This window comes from Anser anser (assembly GCF_964211835.1).
Source record: "Anser anser genome assembly, contig: HAP1_SCAFFOLD_66, whole genome shotgun sequence".
Lineage (NCBI taxonomy): Eukaryota > Metazoa > Chordata > Aves > Anseriformes > Anatidae > Anser > Anser anser.
In genome coordinates, this window is record NW_028153466.1 from 719,649 (window position 1) to 743,573 (window position 23,925).

The 23,925-nt window shown below is 40.2% G+C and overlaps 1 pseudogene across 1 annotated transcript; it reads left to right on the forward strand.

The window, feature by feature from the left end:
* Window position 1: 1 nt before the first annotated feature.
* On the forward strand, window positions 2-23,925 carry LOC310892107 (nuclear pore complex protein Nup153-like; annotated as a pseudogene). The gene is made up of 8 exons: window positions 2-148; window positions 2,617-2,830; window positions 4,955-5,203; window positions 6,414-6,553; window positions 6,636-6,758; window positions 8,595-8,690; window positions 21,735-22,326; window positions 23,720-23,925. The product of its transcript is annotated as a nuclear pore complex protein Nup153-like (transcript).

Below are 23,925 nucleotides of genomic sequence, written 5' to 3' on the forward strand. Positions count from 1 at the left end.
CGGCAGCCCAGGAGCCCGATCAGGAGGAGGAGGAGCAGGAGGAGGAGGAGGAGGAGGAGGAGGAGGAGGAGGAGCGGCCGGCGGCAAGGTGAAGAGGCGGCGCCACCGTTTGGGCGCCGCGAAGCCCCCCTGTGCCAGGAGCAAGCGGGTGAGGAGCGGCCCCCCCACAGCGGGCCCTTCCCCCTCAGCCCACCAGTTACCCCCTTACTTACCCCCTTACCTTACCCGCCCCTTTATCCCCTTAGTTACCCCCTACCCACCTCCTTACCCCCTTAGTTACCCCCTCGACCGCTTAGTTACCCCCTTAGTTACCCCCTCAACGGCTTAATTACCCCCTTAGTTACCCCCTCAGCCCCTTCCTAACCCCCTCAGTTACCCCCTCAGCCCCTTCCTAACCCCCTCAGTTACCCCCTCAGCCCCTTACTTACCCCCTTACCCCTCTACCCAGCCCATTACCCCCCTCCTCCCCCTCCCCTTCACCCCCAGCCCGCTGCCCTCAGGACCCCCAGTGCCACCCCCAGGGCTTTCCCCGCTCCCTGCACCCCTCCTCAGCCCATCATCAATTCTCTGAACGTTACCTGCCAGGCTTTGCTTCTCGTTTGTGCTGTAGGGTACAGCAGGTTGACGGTGAAAGCGGTCCGTCAATTCGGGGTGTGAAAATCCCCGTGCTGGAGGGGGGACGCGCCGAGATCCCTCCCAGCAGCTCTTTGCTAAGAAATGTCAGGACGCCCAGAGAGATGCTCTGGAGATGCCCTCTGCACATGTTTGTTCAGCCAAAACCTCTCCGCTATTAAATGAGCAACGTAGCTGAGGGGATTGATTATCATACGCAAAACCAAGGGAGCGCTACGCATGGATAGCTGCTCATTTAGGTTTTTATCACTTGCAGAAATGCCAAGTCCCTTATACCACATATTGACAATCAATCTTGTCCATCTAAAGCTGGCCTGGAAGGGCAATGCAAACATTCCCCACGCTTACAGAGCAACCGTTGAAACCTCTGGCTTGAACAGTGCATTAATGTTGAAAGTGCCATAGCTTGCGTGTGCCGACACTGTGTAGCTAACTGATAAACCTTACACGTGGATTGAAAATAATCAGTGGAGATGGTTTTCTAACTTTTCCATTGTCTGTTATCTCTGCGTGTTTTCCAGTAGGTTTATTTAAAGAGTGTGCCAGAGCAAACACGTGCGCGGGGATATCTGGGGGATTCTGCACAGAGAATGGCTGCTGCACATCCAGCGCAGATCAAATTAACAGTAACTTATCGGGGAAGAGTTTTAATGATTTGATAAATAGACAAACTGATAGGTGTTACATGTGTGCATTTATTATAGCAGTTAGCTTTGTAACCAGACGAATCGTGCAAATGTTCATAACGTAAAAGGACGAGCTTTGAGCAGATAGCTTGCTTAGAGCATTTGTCAATTAATTTCAGTTTATTTTCAATATCATGTCCACTCTGCAGAAGGTTCTGTGGCTTAATGTTAATTGTCTCTCAGTGATGCAGTTGGGGAGGCACGAAAGCGACCGATGCGATTTTGTGAGGTTATACCTCTGGTTCTGATCCCTACCCCGCTGTTTTTCTCATCCTTCCCCCTACAACTTTAGTCGATAAGTCGATTCTTAGAAATACTTAAATAGATGTGTTTTGTGTGCTTGTGATCGTAATTACAGCCCACCAAACCCTCTGTCTCTTACCATTAAGCTCTGAAGGTGCCTGGGCACTGTAGGCAGTATAGTTAGCAGCTTCAAAGTTCCTGGGAACTAGTCCTGGATCTAATTTACCTTTTTTTTTTCCCCCTGCCTGCAGGAGGGATGATTAGCAGGATGCCTAGCTCATGATTGTCAGCTTTCTGGATATTAATTTTTATTATTAATTTTTATTATTAATTATATTCATTTATATTAATTTATCTTTTATTTAACCGTAGTTCCTGGGGCTTTTGGTCAGGTGGGAATTCTCCGATCGTACCCGATGTATGCCGCAGAGTCAGTCTTCTACAAAATACAGCAACAGCTTTAGAAGGCTCTTGCAAGAGGAGGTGCTGGTGCTATAGCTATAGCTGTGTTTCTTCCAGGACATCTTCTGGGTTAGCCTGACTGTTGAGAGCAGAACTGGTTTTTGTGCGTATAGTCACTGCAATTCAGCATTACTAAAATTGAAAATATTTAGATTCACTGATTTTAATGGGTAGTATGGTCCTGACTGTCGCAGTAGATAATTGCTGAACTTCTGGTTTAGTTGGTTTTCACGGGAGGGTGCGAAGAGGAAGAGTCCTGGAACAAGTCTGTAGGTCAGGAGCTGTTCAGGCGTAGAGTTTCCTGATAGCCTTGCAGATTGACGACCTGCTGGTGAATTTTGGCAGAGGTTTCAAATCTTTGAACCTTGCCAAGGTCACTTGGAAGTGCAGAAAGTGATAGGTAGTTGTAAATCAATCTTAGGTGAATTTAGGTTTACCAGAAGTGTAGCGATCCTATGCCAGGGATCAACCTCGTCGTCGTCTTCTGAATATTTGCTGTATAATATCTGTCTTCAAGGTCCGTGGAAGGTGGTATCCCAGCATATGCTGTTGACTGCGTTTCTGTAATTAAACAAGTGTTTTTTCTTTCAAGCAGGGATTAATTAGCAGAATGACAGAAACTGTGAAAAATATTGTACCGGCCTGGCTGCAGAAGTATTTCAATAAGCGTGAGGAGGAGTGTGTAGACAGAAATGAATCTGCAAACCAGGAGGAGACTCCGGTAAACTATCACCACGATTATTCAGATGAAGATACCATAATCGATGAGAGATTCACGCCTGAACCAGCAGGAATTAGTAGACGAGGTATGTGAAAAATCATTTGGAATTCTGGCCATCTGTATTTATTCACAGATTTCTAGTTTTGAATCTGAATTTCAAAAGGAAATTGGAATGAGGGTTTTGACAGAATGAAAAAAACCCAAAAAAAGTCAAAACAACTGTTTGTGAAACCGTCTTAGCTTTAAACTGTATACACAGTTACGAAGCATACATCTTATGCTCTTGGAAGGCATCAGTTAACTTTAGGTACTCTATTAGCCAGGTGCTAAATGCTGAAAATAAGTCATTTGCAAGTGTGCTGGGTTGCATTTTCCATCTTTTAAAAGATATGGAATGAAAATCTGTCTAATTGCCTAAGGCAATTAAAAAAATTAATTTGTTTTGCAGTCTTCGAAACAAAAGACTAGATGCTAGAATGGCAGAGGAAAATTCCGTCTCGTGTCCCGACTTTGTTTGTTTTGTTTTGTTTTGTTTTTGTTTTGGGCTTTGATCAATTTAGTAAAGTTCCTCGTTAACTTGATGGTGAACTGGGGAACTTGTGCACGCATGTGGTTTATGAGATTATTATCCTTAAAATATTCAATAACTTTAAGGTCTACGCGGGGGGAGGGGGTGTCTTTGAAAAGGTATTTGGACCGTTGGCAACGAGGTTTGCAACTCCTTTACCTCATGAAAGATTAATTTGTCTTATATCCAGTGCCTCTCACTGTTCCTGTAGTCCTGTTGTATAAATTTGCATCTATTCTTATTTGAGTTTCTCTTAAATTAGCTGTTTTGGGGAAGTCAGCTTTTAATAAGTAAAGAAGTTTTGTCTGAGCGTGCGTAGGTAACCATAGATAATGTGGAAAGTCAGTTGCTTCTGTTGTTGGCAGAATCAAAAAATAAGGAGGAAATATCTTTGCCTCCAATCTCATCTAATTGTAAACAAGGAGATTGATGGCTTTCTGTGTAGCTGTAGCTTGGGAATGAGTTTGGAGAAAAGAATAGAGAAGGTCTTCGTGACTGAGGAACACATGTTGGCTTTCCTATGTAACTGCGTGAAAGGAGCTTTCATTAAGAACAGCTGCACTGCAAGCTTGCTAACTCCAGGAGATCAGGAGCAGGTGGACACCCTGGAACCTTTTGCAGCTTATGTTGCTGTCCGTGGGTGTTGCTTACTATGCTTAAGAATAAGATTATTTTTTTTAATTATTACTACATTTTGAAACCAATGTGTTTCTTCAGTTCTGAGGTATCAGTGTGCTGGAGCCTATATTGGGTGGCCTTCCGCCTGAAGAACTTTCTGTATCTCAAACGGTGCTGTCCTAAAAATCTGCTCATGGTTTGGAGAGCTAATTAGTGGTACTGCAGTGGTTATGAAGATTGAACTAACTAGTTTAAGCTTCAGTTCAAGTATCAAGAGGATAGTGGCTCAAAGTCATTTGAATTGCCCAGATTCCTGGGAGAGACAGTAGGCTTTCATCAGGCAAAATACCCATGAATAGTTCCATTCATTTAGCAAGATAGACTTCAAGGCCACCTATTCCAGGCCACTGGCATTGTTTGCAGACCCTTTGCTTCAAGAGGGAAAAATGCTCATCTGGTTACTTGGGTCAACATCCTTGTCCCTTGGGTCAAAATCCCAATAGTTAATGGGTAGGAGATGATGTTTTGCCTCTAACGTGAGCTGATATGGAAGAACTTGGGAAAAAAGTACTGCAAACGTTCATTTTCATGTTGTGTATTCAGATTAATGTAACCTTTGTTCCAATATTATGGAAGCTGCAGTGTTATCTGTAATTTACCGTGTAATCTCAAATTTTGTAAAGCTTATTGCAAGCTGTACATGGGAGAAGGAGTATATATGTTTGATTTAGTGAACGGCCAAGTCAGCGTTAGAGCATTTGAGCACGGGGTCAGAATGTGGTGTTGTAAATCCTCATAGTTAACTACTTCTGGATGCAACATTAATACTGTGTATCGCAAGCAGTGTTGTTGTTGTAGCCAGACAGTTAGATGCAACCGTATCTGGGTGAGGAAGAAGTTAAATTTGGCTTCTCTCTTTTTGCGCTTAGAACTTGGCAATAGCATGGCTGTCGATAGGAAACAGGTTTTGGCTTCTGTGAGCTTGTCTATAGCAAAGCTAATTATCTCCCTGTTCTTGTCTAGAACCATCCACAAGTAGATCAGCACTGAACTTCCCAGTTGTGTTAACAAGGCCCTCTCTTCATCGGAGCCGTCTGAATTATACCACGCTGGATTCTCCTGTCCCACCTTGTCAGCCCTCGACATCTTCTGTATTTGGCATTGGCAGTCCTAGGCTGTCCTTGATAAAAGAAATAGAAGATTCTACCTCTCAACAAGACGATGATAACATCTCAACAACCAGTGATTCCTCCTCTAGAGCATCTGATGAAGGTGATTTTTGTGTTCTCTGTTTAATTGACTTTTTTTTTAATGTGAAGTACCTTGCGTTCTTTAATATTCCACATCACCTTAGTAAATAAAATAGGTGAATGTCAACTTTGGATGCGAGAATTAAATTGAATTTTTAGTGTTTTAGAAGTATATAATCCTATCACCTTTTTAATAGAAGCGTGCTTTGGAATACGTTTATGATACCCTGATGTTAGAAAGAGTCAATGCTGAAATATACACATTCAGCTAGGTTATATGTAAATTTTGAACTGGGACGGTAGGAAATCAGGCTGACTTGCCGTAACTTGACAACTAGGCTGATTGTCTAGAAGGAAGAGTGACTCAGAATATCTAACAGACAGCTGGTTAAATGTGAATAAGTGCAGGTGACAAATAGGAACACGAGATGTTTTCCTGTGTTTCAGCAAGAGAAGATAAAGAAACTACTCTGTCATAAGCTATAGGCTGTTTTTTGACCTTTCTTGGTAGAAGGCTTCAGCTGTCAATACTTTTCATGTCTTTTGCCAAATTCATTGAGGAAAGCACACCATTTTAAAATAAAAAATAAGCATCGTGTCGATGTAGGTTGGTACGTAGGTCTTCTCGCTGAAAGGGCGAACAGCAGGTTTGCAGCTTTTTCTAGTCCCCCATATAGACAGGGACTGACGTGTGCTCAGCAGGTTTTGCAGAGAACTTTTGTACAGCTGAGTAGTAGAGTAGAGTTGCTGGGCTTTAGCAATATAACCTGAGTGCACTAGAACTTTCTGGTGTGTCTTCGTAAAACATACATGGGCAGAAGATCGTTAACTCTTAGAGCAGCCTTTGGGGAATCTTCCAGGTTTAAAACCTGTGCGATTATGATCTGTGCTGGCCTCCAGCCTTTTACCAACACAGAAAAAAGCTTTGTCCGTACAAATGCACTGATGTTTATGCGGTCCTCTTTTATCTTAGCCTGAAGGAAAAAAATATCTGCATTGGAAGCACAGTATTAACTTGGTAAGATTGCTGAAAACTACTTGCAGCTCTGTGAACAGTTTTCAAGTTTGTAGGTGATACTTGGTTTTCAGTCTGTACGTGAAGTTGATCTATTTAAGGAAGCTGAAGTCATGCTTATTTTTCTGTATTGAAGAACTTGAATTAGTGTGATCTTTATTGTTAAAGTTCTGTACGTACGAGAGGCATTTACATCTAGCATACGTCATTTTGGCAGATGTTGCAGTTTTAAAAAATACTTCATCATCACTGCTCTTGCCCGCAGGAGCTGAAAGAACTCATTCCCTCTCGCAGCATTCTGCAGCTAGCTCTAAGAAACCCGCATTCGGTTTATCTGCTTTTGGAGGACTGTGTCCTGTAAGTACTGCACAGTATTTCTTTTAATCAGTTTGAATGTGTACCTGTTTTTCTATCCACCTATCGTACTGTGTTTCCGTAGGCACGTGGAAGCACATCTGTTTTTAAGCAAAACCAGCTTGGGTTTTCTCCATTTTACCCCGGAAAGACGGCCTATGGTGGTGCAGCTGTAAGATCAAGGCAGCGAAGAACGGAACCTTATCGGGTATGACAAAAGTAGTGTAGTATTAGTAGTCAAATGTAGTAGTCAAACCTGGCTAATATTTATCTGTGGATCTTCTTTTCCAAGCATGCCTACATTCATGCTATGGATATGTTGTATAAACCTGCAGTCTTTGAAAATATCTAAAATCAACTTTGCTGATCCTTTGTTCTTCTGGTACACAGAGGCATGCAGGACTAAATGCAGTCCCAAGATAAGCAGTAACATGCTTTCTGTTTTGAACGATTCATATAGTTCTTGGAGAGAGTTATTTGCCCCCAAGAGTTCTTGGAAATAGCAAATAAAAACTGCTGACAACTCTGATTAGCTAGAGCTGAATCGAAAAGGAAAGTCAAATCAGGTTTGGTAGGAATGTATTTAAATGAAAGTGACTTTTATCGATAAATCAAAAGGAATTTGAAGAAAATGAAAACGCGGGTTTGCTGGCTCTGTTCTGACAGTCCATTTGTGCAACGGAAAAAGGGCAGTACAAGTACCTCACTTACGGGAAACCTTGAAACCTTGTGGTGCAAAGCTGGGAACCCTCTTTGGTCGGCTATTTTTGTTTTTTACAATATTACTGCATTATGGTAAAAAGAGGAACCAAAATACTAGGCTTTTAAAGGAGAGAGTAGCTTGCTTCTTGCTGCTTGCTGTGAATGACAGCAAGGTACTAGAGAGTCCAGCGAAGGGCCACCAAGAAGATCAAGGGACTGGGAGCACCTCTCCTCTGAGGAGAGGCAGGGACTGCTGGGCCTGTTTAGTATGGAGGAGATGAGGTTCAGGGGGGATCTTATTGGTGTATATAAATACCTGAATGGATGGTGCAAAGAGCATAGAGAGCCATTGTGTTTTCAGCGGTGCCCAGTGCCAGGTCAAGAGGCAACAGGCACAAACTGAAACGTGAGGCTCTGTCTGAGCATCAGGAAATGCTTTTGCACTGTGCGGCTGATGGAGCCCTGGCACGGGTTGCCCGGAGAGGCTGTGGAGTCTCCCTCTTTGGAGGTCTTCAAGAGCTGACTTGACATGGTCCTGGGCAACCTGCTCGGGGTGGCCCTGCTTGAGCGGGGGGGTAGACCAGGCGATCTCTAGAGGTCACTTCCAACCTTAACCATTCTGTGGTTCTGTGAGTCTCACTTGTGTTTTTACATGCTGCGTGGTCTGCTTCCTGTCTTCACATCGTGTGATAAGCACAGTGTGGTTATATGAGGGGTTTAACCTGGGAAGAAAAAAAGTCACACCAAAGGAAGTTTTCGACTGATATTTGAAGTTGGGTGGTGCAAATAAACAGTTTACTTTTTCAGTGTAATGTTTAGATCTGTTACAGTTTAAATCAGATCTTTATCTTTTAAGACAAAGATTTGCAGCCAACTTTAATCTTGGGGGAAGGGAGGAAGCAAGAGAGAAGTAAAACTAGTTCCTGGTTATGATTGTATACACTGATTTTAAGATGGTACACTTAGACCATCGTGAAACTCTGAGGTCTGTGTTGTTACTGAAAATGCTTTCTGTACCACAAGCCTTTTCTTGAGTTCTGTTTCCCTGATTACTGCTTCGGAGGCCTTAGCAGTCCTAGCATCATCCGTCTTGACCTTTTACAAGTACGGAGTTCTTTTATTGCTCGTGCAACAAGCACGTGCAAGATGCACTGAGGCCCAAGGTAAACTTCATTAAACTCCGAATGTATTCTCTTCTTTATGGCTTAAAATCCCAGTGACTGCATTTTTCTCTGTCATCAGAATATATTGATTGTATCATCAGTGTAGCCTTGGGACGTAAAATACATGCCTCTTTAGCTCAGAATTGACCATTGTAACACTTAAAATGCTAATTTTTCAGGCACAAAAGAGAGCGAAAGCTGGACAAGAAACTGTGTGGTCCCGCGCTACGTTAAGTACCTCAGCACGGCGCATCTTGGAGGCAATGGAGAAGCTGTCAAGCCCTTTGTTGGTAAATAGCACTTCTTTTAATCTGTTTTTGCTTCATGTGTTTATAAAACTTAGTAAATGTGCCATCAAAGCATAAAGATAAAATTATTCTTCCTTACGTTGTGGCCGGTTTAATTTATTGCGCTGTTTCTTCAACAGGATGCTAAAAGAATGGCATCTGTTTTGCTGCTGTGTTGTGTAAGTTGACCATGAACCCCCACATTTTTGTTGCAGGGAACCCTCTCTCTCAGGAGAAAAAAATTGCCCTCTAATAGTTATGCTTTGTTTTTTCCTCAGCCTCCGGACATAGATAAACTGGATATTACTGACTTCCAGTCCAAACGAAGAAAGGTAAGAACCAATAATGTCTTAAGCTGAGGTAGATAACTTTTTCAATGCTTTATCACTATTAGAAAAATTTTCTCAAACCTCAGTGACAACATAGACATCAAATCAAGTTAATATTGGCATGTATCCACAGTAGATGATGGGCTGTGAAGATTACTCAGGTTAAGAATTATGTTATCTTTGTAAGTTGAGAGCAACAACTCTAGAACACACCAAGTCGTTTTATCTTGTCCCCCAACTTGGGGTGAAGCTGCATATTAAAATTCCTGTTGAGGCAAGTTTGCTCTTAAAGAAATGATCACAAATAGAAAAATACTGATTGAGTGGTCATATAGACTTTGTACAGACTTCCGTGTTCATTCGGGCACAGAAAACTAGTTTTTGTGCTTTTTATCACCATTCAAAGTAAAGAGGAGGAAAATTGTTAATTTCCGACGCTATAAATCTTACGCTCCTAAATTCCTATTTGGAGGTAGCACAGAACTGGTGATAATGCTGTGGTAAAGCATGATTTCCTTTCATTTTGTTTAAAAAATGAAAACTAGTCATCTTTTTTTGATGACTTTAGTTAGGGGTATCATTAAATTGCAAAACTGTACCAGGCAGAATAGCTCTTGGTGTATTAAATGCCTAACTGGGGGAATTAATATTTTTCATTTTTACCTTTAAAACCAGCGATGAACCATCGTTGGAGTCTGATAAATTTTCCATAAAATTAAATGGGCATCTCTTTCTGCGAAAACATCTGTGTTTCCAGTATCAGTCTGAGTGTACAAATGACCACTTGTTAAGTGTATGGGCTTCTTAGGCTGGAAATCAAAGTGGACAGTAATACTGGTTGCTTATTGCTTTTAACTCTTTCAATCTCTGTATTGTTTAGCCAGCACAATCTCCATTTGGTAAAGTTCTAAAATGAATGTAGCAGCAACTGCTTAGTTTTTAGGGGGGTAGAGGTTTTTTTTTTTCTTTTTCTTTTCCGACGCTATAAATCTTACGCTCCTAAATTCCTATTTGGAGGTAGCACAGAACTGGTGATAATGCTGTGGTAAAGCATGATTTCCTTTCATTTTCTTTAAAAAATGAAAACTAGTCATCTTTTTTTGATGACTTTAGTTAGGGGTATCCTTGGGCTTATTAAATTACAAAACCCTTAGATGACCACTTGAAGATCAGGTGACTGAAGGAAATAACAAGATGTGCAAACTTTTCATCTTCTGTTCTAATGAGCAAAGGGACAGTGTCTCAAGAAGTTTCTGTGCTAATTCCTTGATTGGATGGATGTATAATTAAGTTTACAATCACTTCAGAGTTTACAAACATCTCAGATTTCCTGGACCATCTTTTCACCATCTGCCAAATTACAAGGGCATGGAGAAGTGAAGTATATCATAAATATTATCCAAATAACTAAAACCAAATCTGGTGTGAATTCTCAGTTATATTATAGCAATACACCTGTGATAAGGCATTAAGAAAGATCTGCCAGATTTGCAACAGAGAGCCTGAAATTGTCAGCCACTAAATGAATGTTGCACGCAGCTGTCAGTGGGTGAAAGGAGATAGATTGTCTATTCATAATACTAGAATTCATAATGGTGGCGGGAGAAGGGTAGCCCGTGATGAGAAGCAATTATTTGCTGAGGAGACGATCGTGTGTTTTCCTGCTAAAGTGAACATGCGGTTGACGGAACACTTGTGCACTCAGGCTAAACTTCTGCAGTGGGTAGCAGTGATGTGGTATTTTTCTTATTTCAAGGAGCTGTACCAGGCAGAATAGCTCTTGGTGTATTGAATGCCTAACTGGGGGAATTAATATTTTTCTTTTTTACCTTTAAAACCAGCAATGAACCATCGTTCACTCGAAGTAGATTTGTGAACTTACATAAAACATGTCTTATTCAAGGTTTCAAACTGAATGTAATATTTTTTAGAAAGATGTATTTTTATATACTTTAGAGAGAGCGTGAATTCTATTACTAAGAGCTGGGAGATACTGTGAAATTAAAGCTGCAGCGTAAACAAAAATTTCCTGTTGGTATTGATTTGAACAATAGCATGCTTCCTAAGACTGTATTTTCTGATCCTTAAGACCGCAGGCGGAGCCATCGGTAAATCTTGTAGCCTTTAGGGTTTGTTTTCTGTCTGACAGTTCAGTTAAGTCAGTTTTGCAGAACACGCAGTGGTCTGTGTTAAAAATTAACTCTGGTCTGTGAAAATGCTTTGAAAAGGGAAGTCAAACCCACTACGTGAAGTGCATCTAATGCACATGTAAAGCATTGGATCATATTTTAATGAATGAGATTATTGTAAGACTGACAAGTTGGTTTTTTTGAGTGTGTTCTATTGTTTGTGTAACTTTGAAGAGGGAAAATGTAGGGGATGTGAAGCCCAGAAGCCTGTATAATTAGTTGCTTAACACTTCGAATGTTAAATTAATGAATTAAGCTACTGAAAAAAAAAAATCACAGTGTGGGCAGAGGAAAAGATAGGAGCATATTCTAGGAACATGGGTTATTTTAATTATGGTAGCATGAATTATTTTGTCTATGAAGCTAACTGCCAAATTTTGAAATGGAATTCAGTCAGACTTTGGCTACTTATATATAGCTTTATGGATTTCGTTACTGGTTTTCTGGTGATTTCCCTCTACAAGTTGAACGGTCTTCAGAATTTTCAAATCGTATTCACTGAGTGCCAAGACCGATGGGGGGAGGTTTATAGTTCTGTAATTTGTTTTCATCAATAAATATTGGAATTAATTTGGGTGGACGTAAGGATAAATTGATTGCTGTTTCCCTTTCAAAGCTGGAATCCCAGAATGCATTCCAGCCTCCACCTGTTAAGAGACTTGTGACACCAACGGTAAACCGTCAGCCGATGCGTTATACGCGGTATTCTGAACCATCACCGACTTCAACTACTCAGTCCAGCAAAATTTGCCAGAGAGTAGACACAAAGTACCAAGTGAGTACATTTTTGAGTCCTTATGTGCCTGTTTTTTTTTTCCAGTCTTGGAATGTTTCTCAAACCAATTGTTATCCTATCTTTGCAAAAAGTACTGATAGTATGTTTGAGGCGAGCTTTAAGGCAGTGGGAACCATTGTGAAATAGATTGAGCTTTTATGGATTTAATTCTGTTTTTGGAACACTCAGTGTCTTGTGGTTGTTTTCACGATGTCATGATGTGCTATTGAGTCATCCTGTTCTCAGTGAAAGAATATTAAAAGACAGAAATGTTTTCCTTTTATATTCTCATGTACACAAAGCTGTCACTGATGAAACATGCTCGTGTTCTGTGTAAACTATTCCAGGTGAGCTATGTGCTCCAAGTGAGAGTTCTGACAATGTGCTGAGTTATCGGTTTTGATTGCTTTGGAGTAGATGGAGTCTAATAAATTTTCCATAAAATTAAATGGGCATCTCTTTCTGCGAAAACATCTGTGTTTCCAGTATCAGTCTGAGTGTACAAATGACCACGTGTTAAGTGTATGGGCTTCTTAGGCTGGAAATCAAAGTGGACAGTAATACTGGTTGCTTATTGCTTTTAACTCTTTCAATCTCTGTATTGTTTAGCCAGCACAATCTCCATTTGGTAAAGTTCTAAAATGAATGTAGCAGCAACTGCTTAGTTTTTAGGGGGGTAGAGGTTTTTTTTTTCCTTGTTTGTTCATAAATGACAGAAAACAGAAAAGTATGTCCCTTTTACGGGGTTGGTAAACACAAGTTTTGATGAAAACTCTCCCCCCCACACACACAATTTTTGTCATTTTGTTTAAAATAATTACTTTCTTTGTTAGAGGATTTGACAAATTTGATTTAGTGTTCTATCAGTTTGTCCTCAATGCTGAGTGAAGCAGTGTGCTTACTTTAGCCCCAAAATTTAACTGAACTGTACCCACAATGCTGAATTAGGGAACAACGTTAAGTAGGTGAGGTGTATTCAGTGCTATAAAATTAAAAATAAATAAATAAAATAAAAACCACAAAAAACCACATGAAGTGGTTGTTGGTACTTTGTGTATTCTGTACATATTCAGCTAAGTCTTGAACTAAACTTAACTTGCAGGGGATGAGAGAGAAGACTTTGCCTGCAGAACAGCGAGCAGAACCATCTGAAAGGTATGACATCTATTAATTTAAAACTTACTTGAAGGAAGAAAGACATCTCCTTTTTCAGTACAGTCTGCACCTGAAAGGTGGTGACAGTTCTCAGTAAAAGGAATGGGAAATCCAATGAAAATTTTGTATTTTGAGGGAGCTGCAAAGTCTGGATTGTGTTTGAAGATCAATATAACTTTGAGAAAATTGTTGTTTTTATGAACGGAAGGAAGATGAGCAAGAATAAAAGTACTGATACACCACTTTTTATCCCAAGTTTATCTTCTGAGTAGGATACAAAGATGGGAAATGAGGCACGTTTTCTGTATCCACAGAAAGGATCTTTGCTATTGGAGGCCTAATTTTTTCCTTCTACAGGAAATATGGCTCATTTTGTAGTTTAACTAAATCTGTAGCGTTACAAATTTTGCTTTGACAGATATTTCATGGTTTATAACTCAGTTTACTTATAACAAAATAATTTGTCCCTCCTAATGTTCCCTAGGGGAAAAGCTATTAGTTTTAGCTATTTAATTGCTTGCAGTTTGAAAGCTCTGTCCTAATGGGATGATTCTTTCTGAAGTATTCTTTAGAAGGTGAAGTAGGGGAAGTGAGTTACAGTTCAGGAGGATGTTTATTGATGTGTTTTTTTCTTTATTTTTTAAGCAAAAACATGGAGGAAGATTTATGATTTATTATTCTTTTTTTTAATACTCCTTTCATGATGAAGTTAATTGTCTGCTTTGAGTTCACATGAAGACCATGTGTTCTTTAGAATCATTTGAGGCCAAATGCTAACTCATCTCTAAAATAAAAAAAATCCAGCAGAATTAATTGAATTTCTTCTTGAGGAGACTGCTTTGTGTTATACTGCTTTCTTGGTTTAGGTCAAATGAGTTATCCTCCAGATAATATTGATGGCTCTTCCTTCTGGGCAAATGGTGTTTTGGGTAATAATGCTTGAGTTAAGAGACTTTGCACTCGGTTTTTAGGGGGTCGCTCTTTTCAAAGAACAGTAGCAGGGAATTTTGTTGACTCTATGCTCATCTGCCAAGCAATTCTTATGTGACCATGGGCATTCTTTGGCTTGCAGAAAGAACTCAACACTTTGTTTTGGCATCTAAAAGTTGGACTTCACAACAACCACCTTTTTAGGGGTGGAAGCGACTGGCTTTAAGGTTCTGGTACAGGTGCAATCAGGTGCTGGGTTGTAATTATGTTTTTTTCAAACTGTTCTAAATTGTCTCTGTTAGAACTCCTTTCTACTTCTCCATTTAGGAAGGAGATAGAGCAAACTCATACTGCTTTTGATTTCGTTCACAAAGTTTATTGCAGTGCCCTACCTTTTGTTTGTAGAGTAGGTAGTGGTGGTAGTGTTTTTTGTGATGCTGGTCTCTGTTGGGTGCCATGTTCTGGAGCAGGAGCACCACACTGATCTGCTGGCAAGAGTCCCTTTGGACAGTTGAGTTGGAATACTCAGTAAATCTCTGGCCCACCAATGCTATATATCTATGTGTGTGTGTGTGTGTGTATATATTTTAAACCTGAGTCCAATTGTAGATTAGACTTGCTTGAAGGCTGACAATTGTCTTTGCCCCCTTGAAGCTCACAGGTGTTAACAGAAAGAGGAATATGGGCTGTTATGGGCAAGCGATAGTTGTCTGAATGAAGATCTATTTTGATGTAAGACTTTTTTCAGAATTCTAATGGATTGACAGTTTGGATTAGAGAAAAGTCTGAGCATCTGCCTTAGGGATCTGTCTTCCTCTATGCAGTTACAGTGCTAAGCAGGCTGTTGTCAAGTATTTGACAAGTTTAGACCAGTTCTCCTCCTCAGTATTGTGGGAGTTTGACCTGGTGTCTTCCAGTGCGATCTAATGCACTTCTGTACTGACTGACTGATTGGCTGCAAGATAAGCTTTGATGTCACGGTTTTTCCAGGCATACTTCATTTTCTTGCCATAGTACTTTTGTTAGAGTTATTCCCTATTCCACTTCTGGTTTGGGTTATTTTTTCCCCATTTGCTCTTGGATTAGGATATCTTTCTGGTTTTGAGCTAGGCTTTTTTAAGTACCAGAAAAACGCCTTTGTATGCCTTACAAAAGGGATCTGTATTCATGTCTGAAAAGACTTCTGGAATGTTGGCATACCCAAACACCTCTGCTGTTCCTGCTGATGGCCACATGAAAGCCAGAGCTGCTTCTGAAGCTTAGGCCATATTACCTTGCCACACAAGTCTAAGGCGTCCCTATTCTATCAGAGCTGTTGGCAGTGTTTCCCATGTGTATGTGTGCATATGTGCACTCTTTCTGTATTTTTGTGAGCTGTTCTTTTATATCCCTGCAAAAGATACACGTGCATCGCAGAATCAGAGAACCAGTCCTATTTAAAGGAAGCACTGGAAAATAACAATCTAAATCAGCTCTTCTATTTCAGGTCTTCTGGCTTAGTCATTGTTCCCGTGTGAACGGTGCACTTATGTATGTCCTTTTCATTGCTGCTGTTAATAAAGTTTTTCCTATTTAGAACATCAAGTATTTACCAGCGTTTAGCAACTTGTGAGACAGCTTTAGTTTTTTTCTGATCAGCAGGTTTCAATTCTAGGACTAATAACAGCTCTAATATCTTGAAAAAAAAATTTGGCTGGTAATTTTTTTTTCTCTTGTTTCCCCCAACTTCTGTACTGTCGTGTGCTAGCAATGTGACCAGCTACAAATTCAGTACTGCTGCGTCCAATGGTCTGTCTTCAGGAGTGAGTAGCGGAGGTGGCAAAATGAGAAGGGAAAGAGGAATACACTATTTATCAAGAGCTGTACAAGAACAGGTAAGTGACTCTTAAATTAATTGCTGTCACTGAGCTTACTGAAGTAACTAGCTAAGTGTGTCAGTTTTATTGCATCATAGTAAATTATAACAATACCGCTTTATTTTTGCATTGTTTTTGTTTTCTTGTGGGTTTCAGAGCAGGCTCCAATTGATTTCCTGTGTTTGAATACCTGAACTTTGCTTATGTAATTTTGAAATTTTTAATTCTCTTACCTTGGAGATTCTTCAAACTATAACATTTCTCGTTAGCAATTGAATGAATGAGTCCTAAGAAGAGAAGTAATGTTTTGGTGAAGGTTTGTATAGTTTTTCTACAGGAATGATACTTGAAACGAGTGCCAAGTATAAAAAGAAAAAAAAAGCTTAATTTTTGGTTTCATATTTAAGTCATACAGAAAGATACAGGCCAAGAGTGTGAAAAAGAGTAGTAGAAGAGAGCATTCTGCATGTCTGCTAACGATGACTCAGTTTTTGATACTCACCAAACTCATTGTGAGAGAGTTTTTTTCTCATTTTAATAGGAAAAATCTATTCCATAAAACTATGACCATGAATATTCAGATTATTTTTTCTTTTATTGGATGTTATATAAGCTGCCTGTAAGTTAATTTAAGTATTTACGTTAACATTAAGTATTTAATTAATATTAAGTTAATATTAAGTATTTAAGTTAATTTAAGTTTCAAATCATTAAATGGGACTTCCGGATGATGCAATATAAAGAAATCATAAACACTGTTGTTTATTCCTGTAACGCAAATAAAATAATGGTCCAAATATCAAAAGTTCCATAAACTTTTCAAATCAAAACTGTGAAACAGATGTAAGCTACAGGATGCACTGAATATCAGTAGTACCAACTTACATCCCTTCCTAGTCATTTCTAAGTAGATCATGATAGTACTGTACAAATTTTGGTCAGATTTCCTATGCCATTTAAAACATAACTCATCCAATCTTAGTAATCAAATAAAGTAAGTGGCAGGGATGAAAATTGAAGTTGTTAAGAGGCTGTTTTCTGATTTTTATATTTGCATCCTGATACATGGTATAGACTGTATTTACCAGAACACAATCTTCAGTGCTGCTAGTCTGACTTTCTTTGGTGCTTTTTGTGTTTAGTTTGGTTGTTGAACCTACCTGCTTCTTTAAACATTACCTTTTTCCACGTTCACTGCTGTAGTGACTTTAGAAACTTTGGCAGCTATCCCGCCTAATTTTGCAAGAGGAACACTTTCTCACTTGTCTTGAGAGTGTACTCTTAATTGAAGCCATGCGAGGGTAGTTAGAAAGGATGATGCTTCTCCAGAGCTTTGATGACTAAAGTATAGAAAAGAAAGAAAAAAAATGTGATCTGTGCGTCTCTGTTCTGCACAGGTTTTGAGTTAACTTTCAGTGTTCTTGCTGTACAGTTGTTGAATAGAGTATAATGTGGAAGCAGGCCTGCCATAAATTAAAATGACGTGGTAGACAGAGGTGGGGAGATCGGGATTTCTTCTGGAAACTTGCTTTCTCTTAATTTGTATGGATTTTTGTTCTATTTAATTTTGTTAATAAATTGGGTGGGATGGGGTGAGAAAGTAGTATGTCTTGTATAAGAAAAATTAAAATTTGCAACTTTAGGAAGTGGAGGAACCAGTGCTACCGAACATACCCCTACCCATCAGTGCTGCATCGCTGCCTCAGTTCAATTCTAGTTTCATTGGTAGTAGCGCTGTCTCAGCGTCACCGAGCGCTGTTTCAACAGCAGCAATGAGCACGGCAACTCCAGCAGCTGCGACGGGCATGGCAAATCCATCAGAGGTGGAGGGCATGACAGATCCATCAGAGGTGGAGGGCATGACAGATCCATCGGAGGTGGAGGACTTGACAGATCTATCAGAGGAGGAGGTGGAGGACATGATTTATACAACGGCGACGTCAGGCATAACGTGTTCAACAGTGCCCTCAGGCTTGACATGTCCAATAATGGCGGCGGGCATGCCATACCTGCTGATGACAAAGGACATATCAAGGTCAACAGCGGCAACGACAAGCGTGGCAAATTCAACGGAGGCGGCAGGCATGGCAGATGCAGCAGCGACGGCGGCGGGCAAGGTAAATCTTTATGCTATAAATAATGTTTACAATGAGTATACTGCTTTATTGCGAGTTGACTTTTTCTGTGGTGCTCATGAAACTAACAAATATTAGTTTCTACGCAGCTGAATGAATTGGGGTTGTATGCCAGTTTGGGGAAAAAGGCATAAATGTTTTGATTCTGCTTCTCTCAGTCTTAGAGCCTGCCAACTCCCATTTAACGTGATTGTATAACTGCTTCAAATGCTGTGGAAGTCTGCGGGGGAAGGGGGGTGTGGACTTTATGCCAAGTTATTTATAGTGGTTTTGGCAGGGGTAGAGTTAATTTTCTTCGTAGTAGATGATGCTGTGTTGCAGATTTGTGAGCAAAACAGTGTTGGTAAGGCACTGGTGTTTTAGCTGTTGCTGAGCAGTGCTTACACAGTGACAAGTCCTTTTCTGTGTCTCACGCTGCCCTGCCAGCGAGGAGGTCGGGGATGCACAAGAGGCTGGGAGGGCACTCAGCCAGGACAGCGGAGCCCAGAGGACCGAAGGGATATTCCACACCATTTAGCATCGTGCTCAGCAATAAATGCTGGGGGAAAGAAGGGGAAGGAGTGGGGAGTATGTACAGGGTTATGGCATTTGTCTTTCCAGGTAGCCATTACATGCGATGAGTCATTAATGCTACCTCAAATTTAACAACTTTACTTCTTTACTTCCAGTTCTTTTCCCTGTTCCATTTGGAGGGAGTGAGCGAGTGGCTGTGTGGTGCTTAGTTGCCTGCAATGGTTAAACCACAACTTTATTTAAGTTATTAAATTAGAGGTAACGTGGTCATATAAGCCTCACATAGAATGAGCCTAGGGTGCAATAATTGGCATATTATTGCAATAAAATAAACATTAATCTGTTCCAGAGTACTTGAAATATTTTTTGTACGGTTTGAAGTAGACAGCTGCTTTAACATGTTGAGGTGTTTGCTGAAGTTCTTGGAGTATCATTGGGCTGAGTTTGCCGTTCTTCAGCTTCCTGGCTTGCTTTTCCGTGCATTTAGACCTAAGTAGCATCTCCAGCTTTTCCTCTCAGTTTCTGGAATTTGGTTTTGAAGATATTGTCCTATACCCACTTGGAAACTTCCCTGTGTTTTATTATTACTTTTATCTGCAAAATAACTCAAACATCAGGTTTTTCGACGTCACTGCGGGACTTCTGTTGGGTAGTGAATTCAGGTAGTTGTTGCTCTTAAATATAAACCTTTAATTCTTTTGAAAATACAGATACAACCAACAAGTACTGTTAGCAGTCCTGAGTTTGCATTTTCATCTCCAGTTGTGAAATCTACTGAGGCAGAAGTGCTACCTACGTCTTCTGTAAGTAAAATAATAAAGGAGCTTGACTTTTTTTCTTAGGCATTTAGTAGGCTGTTGCAGAACACTAAAGCAGAATCTGCCTTGATGGAGAAAAGTATGTAGGCTTCTGGCTTATAATTTGTCATTCAGCATGCGTGCTACAAATGTGAAGAGCAGCTTTCAGATTTGGTTTTGTGTGTGCATTCGATTGGAGTTCCTGTGGCTTGAGAATCTGAAAAACCTCTCTTGTTCATAGCAGATTGGGTTTACATTTAGTGTTCCCGTTGTAAAATCGGCAGAACTTTCTGGACCCAGTGGTACTCCAGTGACGCCCTTTCTTACCCTAGGTAACTGAAACTTTAGCACTTCAGATCTGAAGTGCTGATTTTCCTTTTTTTCTTTATTAAATCTTCAATCTGTCCTGTCTGCGCATGCTAGCAATTCCAGGCAGTGTTGGACTTCTGCAGTATTTTTCCAGTGACAGATCTGCTTTTATATTTTTTTTTTGTTTTGTTGCTTTTTGTTTTGCTTGTAATCATAAAGCATTGCAAAGTAAGTAGAATTTGTGAAGATTCTTATGTGAGAAGCATGAAAGCTGGAAATTCTTGTTTCTAACAAAAGTGAGTATAATCTGCTCTAACTAGGTCACATTGTGAAAGCTGTTTTTGTTTTCTTTTGTTTCAAAAGACACCACCACCTCAACCAACATCAACACACAGAAAGAGGAGGTCAAAGATTTTGCTGGTGGTCCCTTCACCACTGCCCACGTCTTAAAGGAAGGAAGCGTCTTAGACGTTCTAAAAAATCCTGGAGAGATAATGAACTCCTTTTAAAAAGATGCTGCAAAAAATACGCTAGCATTTTTTATTAAAAAAAAAACCAACACACGACTTATGGTTAATAGAGTATCTGCTATAAATATGAATGTAGGAGAGCATTACATTAAGCGCTGCGTTTGTTAGGGTGCATCTGCCCCCTTCTATTCTAAGTGGTGTTTGTTGCTGGAAGTAAAACTGCAAGATGAAAAGCAGATGGGTTGCATCTCCTTTACGTGTTAGGATGTAATTGTAAATGAGGTACTAAGAGAATTAGCCAGATAATCGGTGTTTCATTTTAAGTAAATACAATTTGTGGAATTGAAAAGGAAATGTTTGTAAAACTCAACACTCCTGTCCCACCTTCAGCCCAGGTGAAGAAAGAATAGGAAAGAGCTTCAGTTCCAAATACATGGCGAAAGCTGCGAATCTTTGGGCCTTAGCTTACAATGGCTCCTGTGGATTAAAATTTAAACTGCAAACAGAAGTGGAGTGTTTTACGTTAAAAACCCTTTTCTGAATTTTGTTTTTAAGCAATTGCAATTGTTTTCAACAGTTTCATAAAGTGTGTCTGTGGAAGAGATATCTTTTAAGAAAAAGGGCTTTATTGAATTTGATCTTTTCCCAAAAGTCTTCTTCTAACTTACATACTTGTGAAGAAGGCAGCACATTTCTCTACTGGAAAGAGCTAAGTGAGAGAAAATACATTGTGCATTTTGTTTAAGGAAAGACCTCTGAGTGAAGTGACATTCACTTTCTTTATCGGTTTAAAAGAAGCAGAATCTAAATCCACATTGTTCAAAGACTTCATTTTTGACTAAAAAAAAACCAACAAACAAACCACAAAACAACTATGTTCAAGGTAGATTTACAAGCAACTTGAGCTGCTGTTTAAGATGCATTTCCTTTAGTCTTTCTGTATTAGTAGCTTGTCTTTCCTGTTAAAATTGCCACCTTTTAAATAAGGAGTTGTCCTGTGTCCGATGCATTTTGAAAAAGATTATAGAAAATTAGACAGTTGTTCAATTGTCTTGAGTTTTTATTATTTAATTAATATTCAGCATCTGTGGGAAAATACCGCATGGATTGCTGCTCCGAGTACAAACTTCTGTACAGTTACTGGAGTAGATTTGAGTCATCTGCTACGGAAGGAGGAGCTTTAGAAATTTGATTCGATTGGGCATCGCGTCTTAATCAAATTGTATTATTTCCATTCCACGTTGGACTGTCAGATTTCAGTCAGCTACTGTCTGTTTGTACTTGTATCGACCAGTGAAAATGTTGATTTAAAGCTTGCTTGGAAACAAAGAGTTAAATGAAGCTTTAACGAAATGTTCTGTTGTGACCCAGTGCAGCAGATGAAATTTCATCCGTTTAGATAAGATTTCTGGGGACTTCCTGTTGCGCTCGGTCTGAATGTCTAGTTGTAACCATTGGCACCTGAGCTGAAATTTTTGCCCTCTAGTAAAGTCACTTAGTTACATGTAGTGAGGTGCTGCGCTAACAGGAAGACTTTTTTTTCTTGCTTCCTAGACTTTGGATTGTTGAAAACACGCTCTTCTACGTCTGCACAACCTACAACAAGCACAGTGGTTTATACTAGGCCTGCAATAACAACTTTTTCTGCAGGTAAAGAGACTTCTAAACAAGCATCGTACTGGCAATCTGATACATGTGACCCTTTTCTGCAAAACAAAGACATAAAGGACAAATGTGTAACTTGTCAAGCTACTAAAGCCTCAACAGTTGAGAGTATGAAACAGACAGTAAGTTCAAGTCAATGCGACACCTCAAAGCCAGCAGCGCCCCCAGCAGGGATGCTGGGCTTTGGAGACAAATTCAAAACAGTACCTGGAACGTGGGATTGTGATACATGTCTTGTCCAAAACAAACCGGAAGCTACAAAATGTATAGCATGTGAGACACCAAAACCTGGAACGGGAGTAATGCCTGCTCTGACATGACCAGTGGTCACAGACAGCTCGGTGACAGTGACATCCTCCTCGAGCAGCACTGACACAACAGCCACTCTGGGCTTTGGAGACAAATTTAAGAAGGCGAAAGGCTCTTGGGACTGTGGAATATGCCTTGTACCAAATAAGACGGAAGATAACAAATGTGTAGCCTGTCAGTCTGAGAAACCAGGTATGGTCCTTTTTTTCCTGTTGTTTCCATCCTAGCCTCTGTGAATCTTGTACAGAATAAAAGTACGTTGCATATATGGAATATTTTAAGCAACACGATTCCCAGGTACGGTTGATGGGTTAGCGGCTGTCTGCAGGATTGGTTTACAGGCACTTCAGAGGTCTCAGCCCAGGTTCCAGCCTGTCGCATAAATTGAACTGATTGTGAAATGTATTAGTACGGAGCTGGATCAATGCAGATACCCCCGGCTTTGCAGCTGGTGAGGGAAGGTGGCTGAAGTGAGTGACTTAATTTAAAAACAACATAGTGATTTTTCACTGGCGAAAATGAGAACTCCATAGAAAGAGTTAAAAATGACTGCGTTTTTCTCTTTCAAAAAATAAGTAAAAAAAATTACAGAATGTGGCCAAAATGCCTCTACTCACCGTTTGTATGTAATTGAGGGGAGATGTGAAGCCAGATTTCAAGACAGTGTAGTCTTAACTAGTCTTAAGCTAAAGCAGAGAGATGCCTATGAAGGTCAGTGGTAGGCTTCAAGAAAGCGAGTGACCCGCTGGATAACTTCTTCAGGGCAGTACTGGGTTGTTTCCCATTGTGTGTGACCGTAATTGATTTTGAGCGTGGTTGTATTGTTTTTAAAATACGATTCTAATTCTAACTTTGACTCTAAATGTCATTTAACATGCCATTACATCGAAAAACACCTGTGCAAATATATCCTGGAAGAAACAAATTAAGGTGGACTAGACCGGGCTTTTGTAATCATCCTGTGCGGTAAGACTGAAATTTCATGAGGTAAGATAATGGATTTCAGACAGAGTTGATTCTCTTGGACTTCCAACCTCTGAGCGGTCAGTCGGCATCTTTGTCTGAGGCTCTTGCCATTGCAAGGAGGAATTTTGGAAATGAGGGGTTTACTGTGACCATGGTGCAGTGAATTGCACGGTTACGTTGCACTTGTCAGGAGGAAGAGCGATGCAAGTAATACTAGGATAAAAGTTTTCTGCGTGTGCCGTGGAAGGGAAGAGCCATTCTTGTCTTTCCGGTTTTGAATTTGAAGCGTTATCTTCTGCTTCTCTCTTAAAAGGCACCTTTTTTTTTAAAAGGCACCTGTCAGGCCTCTTTATGGAGGTTACACTGTGGTCAACAGCAGCAGAAGCTTGTGTGCTGAACAGAGTTGTGTGTTGTTTGGAAGCTTTGAGTTCCACTCTGGTTTTTTTGTTTGTTTCTTTGTGGGTTTTTGGTGGCTTTTATTTTTTTCAGGGGCGGGGGGGGGAGTTGCGGAGTAGTTTTGAACATTTCTGTGGGATTTGACAAATCAAATTTAAAAGTTAATGCTCATTTTATAGTTCATGTTCAAACAGGATGGTTAACTGTCTTGTTTGTCTCACAGAGGGTCCAACACCTGTGACCAGTAGCAGTGCATCTGCATTTTCTGCTCCTTCTGGAGAATTTCTGGATTTAGACAAATTTAAGAAGCCTGAAGGAAGCTGGGATTGGGAGACCTGCTTGGTTCAAAACAAAGCAGAGGCCACGAAGTGTGTAGCCTGTGAAAGTGCAAAGCCAAGCACCAAAGCAGAGCTCAGAGGTAATACTTAA